This window comes from Phasianus colchicus, chromosome 1 (genome assembly GCF_987193195.1).
Source record: "Phasianus colchicus chromosome 1, bPhaCol1.hap1.1, whole genome shotgun sequence".
In the NCBI taxonomy this organism is placed as follows: domain Eukaryota; kingdom Metazoa; phylum Chordata; class Aves; order Galliformes; family Phasianidae; genus Phasianus; species Phasianus colchicus.
This window is the reverse complement of record NC_143436.1, coordinates 176,434,681-176,450,043: the sequence shown is the minus strand read 5'-3', so window position 1 is coordinate 176,450,043 and position 15,363 is coordinate 176,434,681. Positions and strand designations below refer to the sequence as shown.

Sequence of the window (15,363 nt, the reverse complement as noted above, 5' to 3'; positions counted from 1 at the left end):
ACTGTACAGCATTATCATAGAATCATAGAATGGCCTGGGTTGAAAAGGACCACAATGATCATCGAGTTTCAAACCCCCTGCTATGTGCAGGGTCACCAACCACCAGACCAGGCTGCCCAGAGCCACATCCAGCCTGGCCTTGAATGCCTCCAGGGATGGGGCATCCACAGCCTCCTTGGGCAACCTGTTCCAGTGCGTCACCACCCTCTGGGTGAAAAACTTCCTCCTAATATCTAACCTAAACTTCCCCTGAAACTCCTCCCTCCACGAACCTCTCCTAAACTCCCCATTAGTCCTACTTGCTTGGTTTTCTAATGCACAGAGAATCATAATCCCATAACTCAATCATTATTATTGGCAAATGGTTCTTTGTGTAGTCTTTCAGGTGAGATACTGACAACCAGATCCACTAACCCTGAAACATTTCTCTCTCTAGGACAAGAAAATAGATCCTTCCCCATTTCCAAATTCATTCTCTGCACTTCTAAAAATATGTGAAGATAGATTTTGCTGGCCTGATTTGTCCCCTCATGGAAATGCACCCAGCAAGTTATTCCAGATCTACTCCAGGGTCACCTTTGTTCAGACATTCTGTTTATTTTGGAATAAATGTGGAAATGCTTCTCTCCAGATGTAGTGTCCTTTTCTCCACCCACTGTAGTTCAAGTTGCTTTTTATGTTATTTTCATTTGGAGAAAGTGTTGAGGCACAACTTAGGTTTCTGGTGAACCTCTCAGGCTGACATATCACTGATGACACAGAGAACAAGGTGAGCCTTGGGCTGAGGGACGAGGTCACTGGAGCTAAGGGACAAAGAGAAGCAGTTGTTGGCACAGGGCATGGTGTGAAGGAGAGCACCTCTAATAGAAACGCACTTCACCTACACTATCTACTGAAGAGTCAAAATAACCTCCTTTTTGTACTTCAGGGATTTCTTTTGATTAGCAAGAGAAAAATACGTGATTGCAGGTGAGAAGTGTCTTGGGCTGAATGGAAAAGCATCTCCTGGAGATGGAAAATGTGATTGTTAGAGAGAATTGTCCCAGAAATAGGTTCCTGAGAGGACAGAAGAGGAAAGTTAGAAAGAATTGATGGCTGTGGGTTTTTCTCTTGTTCTTTTACTTGTTTTTAACAGATAAGACCTATGTCTTGTCCACAGTATCTAAATTTAGAGGGTACTCTTTCAGACTCAGTCCAATCCCTGCTTCTGCTTCTCTACCTTTCATGGTGTAAGATCTTGGGAGTGTTTTACTTTGTGCCAGGTGAGTTTTTGATATAATAATCCTGGAATAGCTGCATCTATAGATTTTCACAATTGGGCAAGTTCTTGCAGTATTTTCAATTTACACTACTGAGTGGAAGAGAGCAAATCTGAATTTACACTGTAAATTTATTTGGGATGAGGGTCTGTGTGTCTTTAGTCAACTCAACATGCTATAAGGGCAGTGGATGTGCAAATAGTGCTGAGGTCTTCCTCATAGTCTAGGCACATTGACCACTATCAACCTGAGCATCTGAAAACAGAGTGGTTTCAATTGGGATCCTCTTTGTGCACCATTGGCTCTTCAAGTGGCTGGTGTCTCCTCTGCAAGCCATCACATGTTCATTTGCAGCCAGTGCAGTAAGATGGGCCCTGGAATAGGTCCCACAGAGCAGAGGTCGTGACCCTGAGCTGCTGAAGTTCAAGGAGCATTAAGTAGCTCTCTCAGACATAGAGTTTGAATTTTCGGTGGTCCCAATGTGGAGCCAAGTGTTGGACTTGATGATTCATATGGGTCCCTTCCAACTCAGGATATTCTGTGATACCATGGAAAGCATATGGACTATTGGACAGCAAATAAGAAACCTAACAAGGAAAAGACTGAATGTGCTTGGCCTGGCCTTAATTCAGTAGAATTAAGGCACCAGAATGGCACTGTTGCCCTGCCAGCATCTGGATCAGAGGATCTCACGAGCATGTTGCACTTATCATATATTGAACACCCCTGCCAAGAATGCAGGAGCTTTAGACAGGAGCCCTTGGAGATGAAGTGCCTCTTAATGTGTTTTCCTATTTAAACAGAGCCGTGCACTCACACAGCAAAGAAAAGAAGAAACAGCCCCTGGCAAGCAAGCCTATCTGCAACATGTTCCCTGAGCATTTGCTCAGTGGGTCTGAGAAGCGTACCGAGCATATTGACATTGTAAGGCTGTGCTCGTCATGCATCGTTTGCAACTGGAGGGAGTGCTGATGATCTAATCATAGGCCCCAGAGCTACTCAAACGAAGGACTTAGTTGCTTCTCTGCAAATAGCTGGCACTTGGAGGAGCTGGATAAATCTGCAGGCAAATTTAGAATGAAATTGCATTGGGCTAGAAATCAGAGCTTCAATCCCAAGCACTGCAAAGAGAGGAAGGATCTTGAGGGGTGGCTCAGAAGCCCCAGCTCTGTGTATAGTGGTATCACCAGCACAGCTCAGGAGAGGCACCATCTTCAGTGGGTAAACCCAAAACAGCACACAGCTGTAAGTGCAGAGGCAAAATCTCATCCCAAGGCTGTACAGTCCCCTACAAAAAATCCGTGTCATTCTGCTTTGCAGGGAATTTCAGGTACCAGCAGTATGGCCAACCACCAGCACTCACCCATCTCCTTTCTCCTACAAAGTTGACTTCAAATCCTGCCATTGGAAAGAATAATGTACTCAGCGTTCCGTGCTGTGATACAGCAGTTACACCCTTTTCACCAGCTTCAGGGCTGGAGATCTCAGGCTTTCTCCCTTCACATCTACGAGAGAAAAAAACAGAAAAAAAAAAAAAATAATGGCAGTACTGCTCTGACTGCATGACTGCAGTGCTTCAGCCATTAGCAAAACCTTCAAACACTGGAATTCGAGAGAAAAAAAGAATCGGATTGACAGCTTTTTATTAAAAGCACTAAATAGGGTTTTACTGTTATTATTCTCTGTGACCATGCTTGTGATGACAAATCTTGCTGCTTAGATAAGGAGCCAGGCTTTGAAGTCAGGATTTGAGTTAGGTTTGGGGTGGGTTCTTTTGGAGGGAACTCCTCCTATTTGGTTTGCCTCTTCTCACATTAAAAAGAAATATCCTCCAACCAGGAAAGCTCCACTCTTCCCTCAGTTCTTTTTCAATTCCAACTCGTTTTAGCTCAGTGCCTCTTTACGACCCAACACATCACCCACAAAGAACAGAAAAAGAGAAATCCATTCAATTTGAAAATAAAATAAAATGAAATGTGCTCTGGAGGACAGATGTCAGAGCCGAGCTCGGCTCATGGCTCTTATGAGTTTGTTAACCTCGGGGATTATTAACAGAAAATTAATTTCCTGTTCCTACATAGATTTCATCTGCAATTTGTTGTTTGTTTGTTGCTTTTTAAATTTCATTTCTGAAAATATTTCCTTTTCTCTGTGTACACTGAGAAAATTCCTACTTTATCTCCCAAGGGAAAGTAATATCTCAATTAAAAGATAAGCTGTAGCGCTCCTTCCCCTCTTGGCGCAGAAGGAATTGTGTGGCCCTGCAGTGGCCACCCCTTCCAAAACACACATCCCTTTCAAGGCTTTAGAAAACAGGCAATGTCTGGGTGGTTTTGCTTCTTTCTGTAAAATGATGTACATCAAAAGGGGAAAAAAAAAAAGGAAGAAATCTTCATTTTTTGATGTTTATCCCAGCAGAAATGAAGGCATTGCATAGTTTTACTGGACTAAGGTAGGATGGAGTCTTTAGGATGCTCTACCACTTGTGCAGCTCATGGGGAAATTTGGGGCAGAGGGACTCCTGTCGCTGGGGAAGCTCTCCATCCATCCAGCACAAAGCCTCCCTAGCTGCTCTGGAGCTAAACCTGATAAAATGTCTCTCTGAGGACAGTGAATACATATGGGCATTTTTCCAAAGCTGGTTCCTTCAGCGTACAGCAAATTAAATTCAGTGTCAGCCTTTGGTCTGCTTCCCGCAGGGTCCCTTTGAATGTCCCAGCTTTTATGTCGTGCCTCAGACCTCAGACTTGTATCCAGTTTACTGCAAAATTGGTTGGTTTTCTTTCTTTTTATCTTCTCTTTTTTTTTTTTTTTCCTCCCAATTCTTTGTCTCAGAGCACAGCCTTTGCCGTGTCCCAGAAGCGTCTGAAGCAAAACCATGGCAATACGATGTACCTCCACAAAATGACTTAGGTGAAAGCAGTGTAAAAAGCTGGTTACTTCATCTCCCAGCTTTCTCACCCCTTTGGAAATCTCCACCGAAGCCCATCAGGGACAAGCCGTGAGCCTGCAGGGCTGTAGAAGATGCCCTGAGAACATGGGGACACATGGGAAAGCTCCGTGCACCCCCTGGGAAAGGTGAGCACCCCTCAATATATTCCCTATGGGAATGCCTGGGAAAATTCCTGCTGGGGAGAGTCGGAGCGGTGCCTGTGCCCCAAGCAGCTCTGGCTCCAGCTTTTATCTTTACGAGAGGGTTTTTATGGGCTGGGAGAATGAAGTTTCTCTGACGGCAAAAGCAGTACTGTTAAAAATGGCCAGGCGTGTGACTCGAAACTTGAAGCGGGCTGCCCATAAAATGTTGGATGCGAGCTTTAATCTGGTGAGACTGGTTTATAAAGGAACTCCGGTTCGGATTCCCTTTAATCTCTCTGCACAGCCAGTGCTGGAGGACTGCAAACGCTTTTCTGCAGGCTCTTTGTTTGCAGCTTCTCTCACGCAACCCTTAAAATCACAAAGCGAGTTTTTCGATATCCCATTAGTCACCTAAAAACACCACTCACACTGAAATTCAATATTTGCGGTTTAAGAAAGGGCTGTGATGCGTGGTAATTAAAGCTCTATTCAAAGTTATTTTTCCAAGGAAAACTGCATTTTTCTAATAATATTTACGATTAACCTCTATCCACCCAAAAAAGTGCTCATTATCATCTGGATGCACTCAGGTTCAGGTCTGTGCACACACACCCATACAGTCCATGTTAGCATTCATTTATTTGAGTTGGAGGGTGCCTTGAAGGGCCAGCTTGTCCAACCTCCCTGCAGTGAGAGGGGACACCTACAGCTACATCAGGTGATCAGAGCCCCATCCAGCCTGAATCATGACTGCACCAAAGCTCTGCGTAGATTGCCAAACACGGATTTGTCTTAAGGTGATGTGTGGTTTATAGTTTGTGTTTTTTAGGAGCCTGGCCAGCTGCTTGTGTCTCACATGGTGTGGAGCATCTCCTGTGGTCAGCAGCAGCAGATGAGAGCAGTTCCCTGGAGGCATCTCACAGAGTGAGATCTGTCTGCCGCTGCTGCAGTTTCATGCCCATTCACAGCCACAGAAGAAAGCTCAAGCAGATATTTCAGTATACTGCAGAAATAACCTGAGTGTGCTGGATTCTGGCTGGGTTATCCAGGGTCTTTTCTGGCCAGTAATGTGTTCTCCTAGAGGAGAGCCAGAAAAAGGAGGGCCAGAGCATCTTTGCTTGAACCCTCCAATCCAAAGTCATTTCCAAACATAGTGAGGCTGGATTTGGAAGCCAAGTTTTGGTGTTCAGGAAGGACTGATTGTTACTCCCTACCTTAGCCTTAAATTTGGTAAGGTGCTGAAAAACAAGGCAGAGGTATAGGAAAGTGTCAGCTGTGACTCTTAGCAAATGAACTGGACTGCCTGATTACCTGTTGATGAGCCATTTAATTAGAGCTCGATTGCATGCTCTGGAAGCCTGGCTCCCTGGGACGCAGTTACCCAAATTTCCTCCCTCCAATGGTGCTTTGCCTCCTGGCTCACCCCAACACCATCGGGTACCCTGCCAAGCCAGGTGCCCACAAGCACCACAGCAGCTTGCAAGAATGCTACACCCAGCCCCAGTGACATTAATGTGAGCTGGCTGGGCCTCGAAGCTATCACCATTATGTGTGGTGGAGACGATCTGCTGTATCCGGTTTATATTTAGGTCAGGGTTGTGCAACCTGTTCTCATGCTGCCAGGCATGCACTCACTTCCTTTGGCATTCATGGCAGGACTCACATGAATGAAGACTTGCTAAGGTGAGCAGAGCTGCTCCCAGCTTTGCACCACACTGTGGGATGGGGCAAAGTTGAGAAAAGCCAGGCAGTGTGGCAAAGGGCTTCCTCTTCTCAAGGGTTTTGCTCTCAGTGTTTCATATCACAGCCAGGCACAGCCCTATTGGGTCATGGCCCTATCTGGGAGGACACCATGCCAACTCTGGGCAGGTGCTGTATGGTCTTTGGTAGAATGTTTTAGAAGCTATTTCCTTGCTGCAAAGTGATCTCTTCCCTGATCTCACTCTATCAAAACAGAATGAGCAGGCATAACACGAACCTAACTGTCACAAGAGTAATTCCAGCATCCCCGTTGAGCAAACAGTAGTGGCATACACCAAGGGCAAGATGTTCATGTTATTGAAGATGGTTAGAGCCTGATATGGCTTTTTGCCATGGTCTACAGGAAGTGTCAAATGTATATACTTAAAGATTATGTCATGGCAAGCTATAGTGCAAACAGTATTTGTTGTGAAAGTATCTGAAAGCAGTTTTCAAGAACTGTGTGGATGTGGCACTGAGGGACACTGTTAGTGGGCATGGTGATGGGAGGAGGGTCAGACTTGTGATCTTAGTCATCTTTTCCAGCCTTAATGATTCTGTGATTCTGTGAAGTATTTCTGCTGTTACAAGCTCATGCATTTTGAGGCTGGAGAGTTAGAGCACAGTGACAGCAGGCTTTGCTCTCACTTCTGCATCCGAAACCACCACCATGACAGCCTCAGATTTTTAGCCCAGCTCCTGGGATAGCAGGTCTGGCTCTGCAGTTTGCCTTATTTAATGCAAAAGGAAAGAAAGGGAGGAAAAAACGGCAGCTTTCCGTTGTTGAAGTCAGATTCGTGTGTCCTAGATTTCCATGGCAACCGTATGCAGTGCAGCAGTGACACCAGCACATCCACAGCCCTCTTATCAGCACCCACCAAAACCTAGGAGCTGTGACAAGATGTGTCCGGCTATCTTGAGAGCACGGGGTGGGAATTAAGGGTTCCTGGCCAGAGCAGTGCCAGTGGGAATTGAGCGGAGTAAGAGGAGGACCTCAAAGGTGCTGTGCTCCCAAACAAGGGAGTAAGGAGATTGTTGCCTACAGCACCTTGCCAGCGCCAGGCAGGAGCTGCACCACCTCCTGTGATGGGGAGGCAGCAATGTGGACTTTGAGGCAAAAAGCAGGGGGTCCAGCACTGCCCCTCCAGAGGGCTGGACGTGCTTATCCACTTCAGTCTTAGGAGATCCTCAGTGTGGATGGGAACTGATGTCACGTCACCTCCAGTGAATGTTTGTCCTTATCTGTGCTGAGGCTGAGTACCTTTAATAGATTGTGTCCCTTTCCTTCTTTCTCAATTCTCAAGTCATCCTCTTCATCTTATTCTAAGCAAATATAGGTCTTAAGCTTCCTGAGAAGACAAATATTGAAGCAGCTCTATCAGAAATGGCTATTCCCCTCCTAACTCTGTGACTGTTCTCCGGAGAACCTCAAAACGAAGGGCTGGGCAGCCTGACCTGGCTCTGAAGTCATTCCTGGATTAAAGTTTTCTGGGACTCTACAGTTGTATTATTCAGGTAAAGAAATTACTACAAAAGTAAAAAAAAAATATATGTTATTTCTGTTTAAATTCTGAATGCAATCATAAATAAAACAGCAGCCTTGACCATTGCTCTGAAATTACTCAGTCCAATGAGTTTGCTGCTTGTTTTGCCTGAGAATAACAAGGCCTGCTGAGCATTGTTTGTTTTAAACCTAACACAACATTTTCCTTTGTTTTTTGTCATGATTTCCAGGGTCACACTGCCTTCTTTGCTGCACTCATATCACACAGGAGCTTTGCTGCACTCATATCACACAGGAGCTTTGCTTTGCTGTATGGGAGCAGAGAGATGGCACCAAGAAGCCTGCAGTGGCAGGGTGGCCATAATGTCTGTTTCTGTCCTAGAAATGAAATAAACCCCTCTTTTGATTTTTTTTTTTATAGCACACTTGTCATTACACACCTGTGCACACATGGAAAGGTTGGCAGCTGGGCTCCAGCAGTTCTTTAAAAGCCCGTTCTCAGCATCAGGTTGAGTTTCCTCTACGTGAGCTCCTTGTTCCACAGGTCTGTGGCACTTCTAGTTTGCTGGAGGATATCTCAGAACTCGATTGTGCTCATGCAAACCTAGGGGATCCTCTCCATCCCACCAGCAAGGATTTTCCCATCTCCACACAGTCAGAATGTCTCCATGCAGCTCCCTATGGGCTTTGAACAAGGCCTGAGAGTGGTCAGCTCTTTGGGGTGGTAAAGAGCCTTGTTCCACCTCTCTTCAGGGAACACCAAAAATTATAGAAACATAGAATCATAGAATCCTTTGAGTTGGAAGAGACCTCTTAAGATCACCTAGTTCAAGCCCCTGCAGTGAACAGAGACACATACATCTGCATGATGTTGGTTGCTCAGAGCCCCATCCAGCTTGACCTCGAGTGCCCCAAGGGATGGGGCATCCACCACCTCTCTGGTCAACTTGTGCCAGTGCCTCACTGCCCTTATTGTAAAAAACTTTTTTCTTATACCTAACCTAAATCTCCTCTCTTTTAGTTTGAAACCATTTCCCCTTGTCCTATCACAATAGACCCTGCTAAAGAGACTGTCCCCTTCTTTCTTACAGCCTCAATTCAGATACTGAAAGGCCACTCTCAGGTCTCCCCAGAGCCTTCTTTTCTCCAGGCTGAACAGCCCCAGCTCTCTCAGCCTGTCCTCATAGGAGAGCTGTTCCATCCCTTGGCTCATTTTTGTGGGCCTCCTCTGGATGCACTCCAACAGCTCCATGTCTCTTCTGTACTGAGGACTCCACATCTGGATGCAGTACTCCAGGTGAGGCCTCACAGCCCAGAGCACAGGGGCAGGATCATTCCCTCACCCTGCTGGCCATTTAGAATCACAGAATCATTTAGGTTGGAAAAGACCACTGAGATCATCAAGTCCAACCTCAACCCATCCCCACCATGCCACATCCACGTGTTTCTTGAACACCTTCAAGGACAGTGACTCTACCACCTGCCCAGGCAGCCTGTGCCACTGATTCCAGTTTCTATTTGTCTCACAGATATATGTTCCATTGATATCTGTTGTGACTGTCCCACAGATCAGCTGCCAGCCTCTGCCAGCCCTGAAGGGCTAGATCTAGTAGGATGAATCTGTTAGCTGCTGAGAGTAATCCTTCAAGTATGGCACTTTTTCATGGCAGGAAGGGAGTCACTCTCCTGATGCATCCAGCAGCAGTGACAAGAGATAAGGAAGGAAGAGAGCTATTGTGGTGATGAGCCATATCCACATCGTGTACTGCAGCACACATCCATGTGAGGATGCTGCCTCCGAAACACAAAAACAGCAATGAGATCACCTGGCTGGCCAGAGCACAATCACAAATGTGGATGGGTCATTCTGAGAGCAATTACAGGGCTCTTGGGGCAGGAGGGCACCATGGATGGTGATTGTCCCTCTCTACTCTGGCCTTGTGAGGCCCCACTTGGAGTAGAGTGTCCAGGTGTGCAGCTCCCAGCACAGGAAAGATGTGGAGCTGTAGGAATGGTCCCACAGGGGCAGCAGGGAGTGTGGGATGGTGCAGGCAGACCCACGGGGCTCACCCCAGCCTCTGTGCGAGGGGGATGCTCAGCCAGTCAGACAGTTCCCACATGCTCCTTTCTTTCCCTTTTACTATTTTTTACCTCTGCCAAACAAAGAACAAAGCCAGCACCAAGGAAACACAGCCCACATCTCTCCAAAGTGATGTAGCAGGGAGAAACCTGTGTGGGATCCACACACCATGTGGGATACGTCCCTATATGTGTATCTATACATATCCTGCCCTGTGAGCTCTCTGTGTGTCACCAGCACCCCCAGGGTGAGGTGACAACCCCAGCAGCCTGGCCCAGGAGCCTGGCACAGGGATGTGCATGTGCTCACTCCATGTGTTACCTCCAGAAAGGAGGTTGTGGTGTGGTGAGGATCAACCTCATCTCCCACATAACTGGTGTCAGGATGAGGGGGAATGGCCCCAAGTTGTGCCAGGGGAAGTTCAGGTTGGATATTAAGAAAAATTTCTTCTCTGAAAGGGTGGTGAGGCACTGGAACAGGCTGCCCAGGGAGGTGGTGGAGTCACCACCCCTGGAGGTGTTCAAGAAACGTTGTACTGAGGGACATGGTTTAGTGGGGAAACATCGGTGGTAGGCAGACAGTTGGACTGGATGATCTTGGAGGTCTTTTCCAACCTCGATGGTTCTATCTATGATCCTACAATTCTAGGAGGGCACTGAATCCAGCTGATAGGCAACTCTTCAAAACCTCAATGCATTGGGAAAACTCTCTCAGCCCACCCACTCGCTTTGTGTGAGCGCTGCCTCAGCATCTTAGGAGATGTTACTGATCATTAGGCAGGTAACGAGGAGTGAAATTGCCCACCTTTCTCCTTCCCACACCTGTCTTTCACAGAATGCGCTCAGGGAGCCAACGCAATGTTTTTATTTATTACCCACTTGTCTTGACTTATACAATGAGTGATCATGGCACACAGGAAAACGGCAGGGAGAAACAAGCGTGTAGCATAGCGAGCCTGCAGTCTGTGTTAGTTAACTGCAGAGCTGTGCTTTTAGCTGGGTGTTACATGCCTTTCTCACCACTTCATTATAAAACCTGAGGAGAGAGGAGGAGCCCAATGACTCATCCTCACACACCGCTCCCTCCCAGCACAAAGCTCTCTCCCAGCTCAGCTGTCCTGGTCCCCACAGCATGGTGCTGCTGGGGCCAGCAGGGAGGGTGCTGGTGGCATTCAGAGGCATTTTTTCTTTTCCAAGGGCTGTTTGCTCAGCCAGGTGGCTTAGCAATGCACAAAAGGGATGAGGTCTCCTTCCAAGCATGTGCTGAGGATCCAAGGGCACCTCTCAGTGGGCCAAGGGTCCGGCTCCAGGCTCCTGCTTGTGACCATGAATCAGCAGGAAGGTTAGAGGTTCCACAGCCTGAAGTCGATGTGAGACCAGCTTCAGGGCACAGCAGCTCAATTATTTAATGCATGCATACACCAGAGCTCAATAAACTACCAGCACGTAAGGAAAATTCAACTGGTAATTGAACATTACCAGTTCCTCATGGAGACAAGCACAGCACACACAGTGGGTTCCTCTAAATAAATACCCAGCCCGGGGAGGGTATCTCTGCCTGTTTTATCTCTGCCTCTTCCCAGGAGTAAGTATGGCCCACAAGTGCCAACAGGCTGCAAAAGCTTCAAGGTCAGATAACCAAGCTGAGAGCAGAGGAAGGCACAGAGAGGAAGGTAAAGTCAGGTCCACTCTGAGCGCTTGCAGCTGAAGGACTTACTGCTGTGCCTGCAGAGAGGAATGATGTGCTTTAGTAAACTGCAACATCACAAAAAGGAGTCAAACTCAGCATTTTTAATTTCCCAGTTTAGACTGGATTTGGAAGAGGGCTGTCAGCCTTTCCTGACCTTCTTCCAAGGGGCAGAGTTTTTTGCTCTATGGTTCATGCACTGCTAAGGCTTTGGGCAAAAGCTGCCACTATTTCTGTTGGGTTTTGTACTCAGTTGCACAGCAGCGGTCCCTGGCTGAGATAGCCTGTTTAATTAGTTATTAAAATGTAGGCTCTTTTATCATCACATCTCCTACCATTCTGGAACCCATCCACTAACAGTAGACACAACTCAGATTAGCATCTATTACTAGGCTGTGAATAGAGGGAACAGTCTGGCAAGCCAAACTTTGTCTTTTGAACTTGCCAGGCATCTAACTTGTGCTAGCATGCGCATTTGGGATGTACAAGTGCCAGCCCTCTGCATGGCCCCCCAACAATATCCCCCAACTTTTCTGCTCCCCCGATTTGGGGCAATGGCTGGACAAAGCATGATGATGAGCCAGAGGTGTCCCGTGGCAGGGTTTCCTGTTTATCTCGCTGCGTGCTTCATTATGAAGAGCACATGTTTCTGAAAAACGTGTCCTACCAGGGCGGCAGCTCTGGGGGAGCAGGACAGGGCTGCAGAGCACAGGGATGATGGCTCAGGTTCAGGAACAGGGAAAGAGAAGAAAACACCCGGGAGCAGCTGCAATATGCTGTGCATGAAGAGACCCCAGAACACCTCTTCTCACCCCGCAATATCCCCTGTCAGCTTTCCATAAGTGTCCTGGGTGCAGATGAAAGCTCAACCACACTGCTTTGCTGGTAAACGCTGAGAAAGAGGAGCTGGGTCCTGGCCAGGCACTGCTGGGGTGTACATGGGGAGATATGGGTACATATCTGCCAGTCACAGCAGCAAAAGCTACTTGTAAGCTTGTAATTTCAGAAGAAGAACCCCTTCAGGGTTTGCAGGACATTTGGCCAGCAGGACAGCCCACAGCTGAAAGCGGTGACACCAGCATCAGCCACGGCTGCTTCCTCTTTCAGCCTCTGCTCGAGGCAGGAAAATCCCTCCATATTTCATTTCTCGTTTTGATCCTTATTTTGTTTACTTTGCTGCTGTCATGACTGGCAGAGCCTTGGATCATTTCCCACCATCACCACACAGCTGTCACATCCTGCCTTGTAGCCTCGCAAAGACCATGGTGACATTCATGCTGGATGTGGGTGGACAGACAAAACCGCCTCTGTTGCACAGGTAGAGTTGCACCCACACATAGCAACTGACCCAGCAAAAGGATCCTCTGATGCTTCAAACAGATTGCAGACAATGGAGTAAGCTTACACTGAATATCATGACCTGAGGAGGCCACAGAACTTCAGTCTGTGTGAGGACCCCTCATGTTGGATTAATGTGCTGTTGAACCCTTGAATGTTGACAGGTCAAAAGGAAAGACTGCCTTGCTGGAGGCAGTTATGGTTAAATTAGTTAAACTGAAAAAGTCGCTAAGGGTGCCACTCACTTTCTAAGGACAAAAATGTATTGAAGGAATATCAGAAATCGCTCCCTGCGTAAGCTTGGAATCAATAAAGCATGGAGAAGGAAAGGAGAGGGGTGTGTCTCCTAGGATGCCCCAGGGGTAGGTTTGCTGCTAGGGGAAGCATAAATCCCCAAACATCCCCTTCATCCATGGCTGCAGAACCAGTGGAAGACCCTACCAGAAGACAGTGGTTGTCCTGGGCTGACCCAAGGGTAGGCAAATATCCTGGTTTTTAAACCAGGTGGATTCACATGTCTTCATCATCTTGATAAGATTCTCAGTGTGTGTGTTGAGTGTGTTGGCCAAGAAACACCCCACACCAGGCAGTGGGGTGTCTTCTAGCTGCACAGCACAAGCTGATGGTATTGGCAGCAGAAGGGCAGCACATGGCCTGCCCCACAGTGCCCATCTCCATCTGGGATTGTAGCAGGGATCCATCCAGGTGCCCACTATCAGGCTGGTCTAAAGCTCTGGTTGGTTAGGCCTGCTGGCTTTCAGCAGGAGTTATCCATCAGCTTTGGAAAAGCTACATCTCCACAGCCTGCCTGTGGCCATCACACCTCTGCAAGAAAGTTGTCATGCAGAAGGACCCCCATCAACAGGCAGTAAGCTATCATTACCCAGCCTATAATAGTCCTGCTAAATTAATGGTTTGCTGAGGTGTACCATGAAATCACCACCATGAAAGAGCTGGTGACAAGGCAGATGCTGCAGTGTTTCTCCCTGCTTTGTAAAGCCTGATGAAGGTTAGTATCTTTGCTCAGGCAATGAGGATCACAAACAGTCTTTTCCCTATAGCAATCATGATTTTGAAGAACACTTTGAAGGGTTGGGTCTCCCTGTAAGTGGTGCCTATCTGCAGTTTAAAACCTGAGGAGAAGCTAGATTTAGATGGGTCAAAGCAGACAGAAAATAAAAAGCAATTGAAGTCCCCCAAAAACCTGATACATCAGCATTTTAAAGCACTACTTTCATCTTTTAGAACATGTTTCTGCTATCACGGTATGTGCCATAGTCTCTCTCTGCAGGCAATCACATATATCACTTAGCAGTACTGTCACATATATCACTTAGCAGTACTGCACTGGCTCACAGGTAAAGTTGCTTGTGCAGCTTTTGTCTAATCTGGGCATTAGAAACAGTAATGACATGGTCATACACTGGAGTTCTGCTGGGACCATGCTCCCATCCATGACAGGACAAGTAGTGCTCAGGAAATGTCCCTGGGCTGCATATGGCTAAAGCTCCTGTCTGCTTGATGCAGTCAGAAAGGGAAGGAGGGGGTTGAATGGGGCTGGAAGGGGAAGAGTGACCGAAAGGAGTCGATACCCCAAAGAATCAGCTCCAGCCCTGCTGAAGTTGTGACGTTTCTAAGTGATGCCACCAGCCCATCAACCTAAAGGTGACTTGGCCTCCCCATTTCTCAGACACACAGCTGCAATGACACATGCTCCTCACACCAAAAAAGTCATGCTCTGTGTGTCCCAAACTGAGCAGTAGCCATGATCCTCTTCTTGGTGTCCAAAATCCCCATTATAGCACTGAGAGGAGTGGCTTGCAAGGGACAGGGAAGATGGCTTCCTTAATGTCTGCAGATTGCTCAGTTCCCACAATGACAGCATTGGAGAAACACCTGGGAAGAAATTAACCATTGTAAAGCCTGAGCAAGGATCACCTGGGGGACACACAGCCCAGAAAGCGGGCAAGCAAGGCGATGAAGGTCTCAGACACAGCCCCAAGCTGACTGGGGACACAATGCTGAAGCCTCCTCTCCTGCCATCTGCCTCCTCCAGGACATCCCCACCCCAACCCCACAGATGAGCTGGTGTGTCACGGCACAATTAAAGACTGTCAAAACGTGTCGGCACAGAGTGGGTGGGAATTCGGGCTCCACTGACATCTAGCATTTTTCTCATTTTTGACAGTCTGACTAATTTCAGACTAATTTGGTGTCCTCTTTTGCTCTGTCACTTAGGTTTGTTGGGTTTTTTTATTATCATTATTACTATAATTACATTTATGCATGTTTCTATTTGATTAAACATCAGATAGTAAATACCCACATTTGGCACTCACAGCAAGAAATGCTGAGATTTGCTGTCCTGTCCCCAGCTGGCCTCAACATACCCAGCACAGGGCTTGGGACTACACCTGGGAGTAGTGCATGAGATCAGGAAATGGAAATCAGAGCATCACCTCTGAACAAGCCCAGAACAAGCCCTGGGAGTCACCGCTTTAGGTCCCCCTTTCTTTCTTCTCTGCAGTCATCTGCTGTTTGTTGTTTCACAGTTGTGTTTCAGGAGGAATGAGTATTTCCTGTGCTGTTTATTTATGCAATCTCTCAACTCTTAGGCATTTTAGGATGAAGATACACGGGCACCACCAACAGAAATATTCAATAAGGCATTTACATCTTGG

At 47.2% G+C, this 15,363-nt stretch overlaps 1 protein-coding gene and 1 long non-coding RNA gene across 2 annotated transcripts in view; one reads left to right on the top strand and one right to left on the bottom strand.

Moving 5' to 3' along the window:
• Nucleotides 1-605: 605 nt before the first annotated feature.
• Nucleotides 606-15,363, bottom strand: part of KATNAL1 (katanin catalytic subunit A1 like 1) — a 76,952-nt gene continuing 62,194 nt past the window's right edge. Inside the window, exons 13-14 of the transcript XR_004170141.2 lie at nt 2,623-2,764; nt 606-803 (exon numbers count right to left, since the gene is read on the bottom strand). The gene's annotated coding sequence lies outside the window, so the exon portion shown is untranslated. The remainder of the gene's footprint in view (nt 804-2,622; nt 2,765-15,363) is intronic.
• Nucleotides 6,834-7,967, top strand: LOC149920253 (uncharacterized). The gene is made up of 3 exons (XR_016470845.1): nt 6,834-7,003; nt 7,403-7,589; nt 7,809-7,967. It is a non-coding gene; the product is annotated as an uncharacterized LOC149920253 (long non-coding RNA).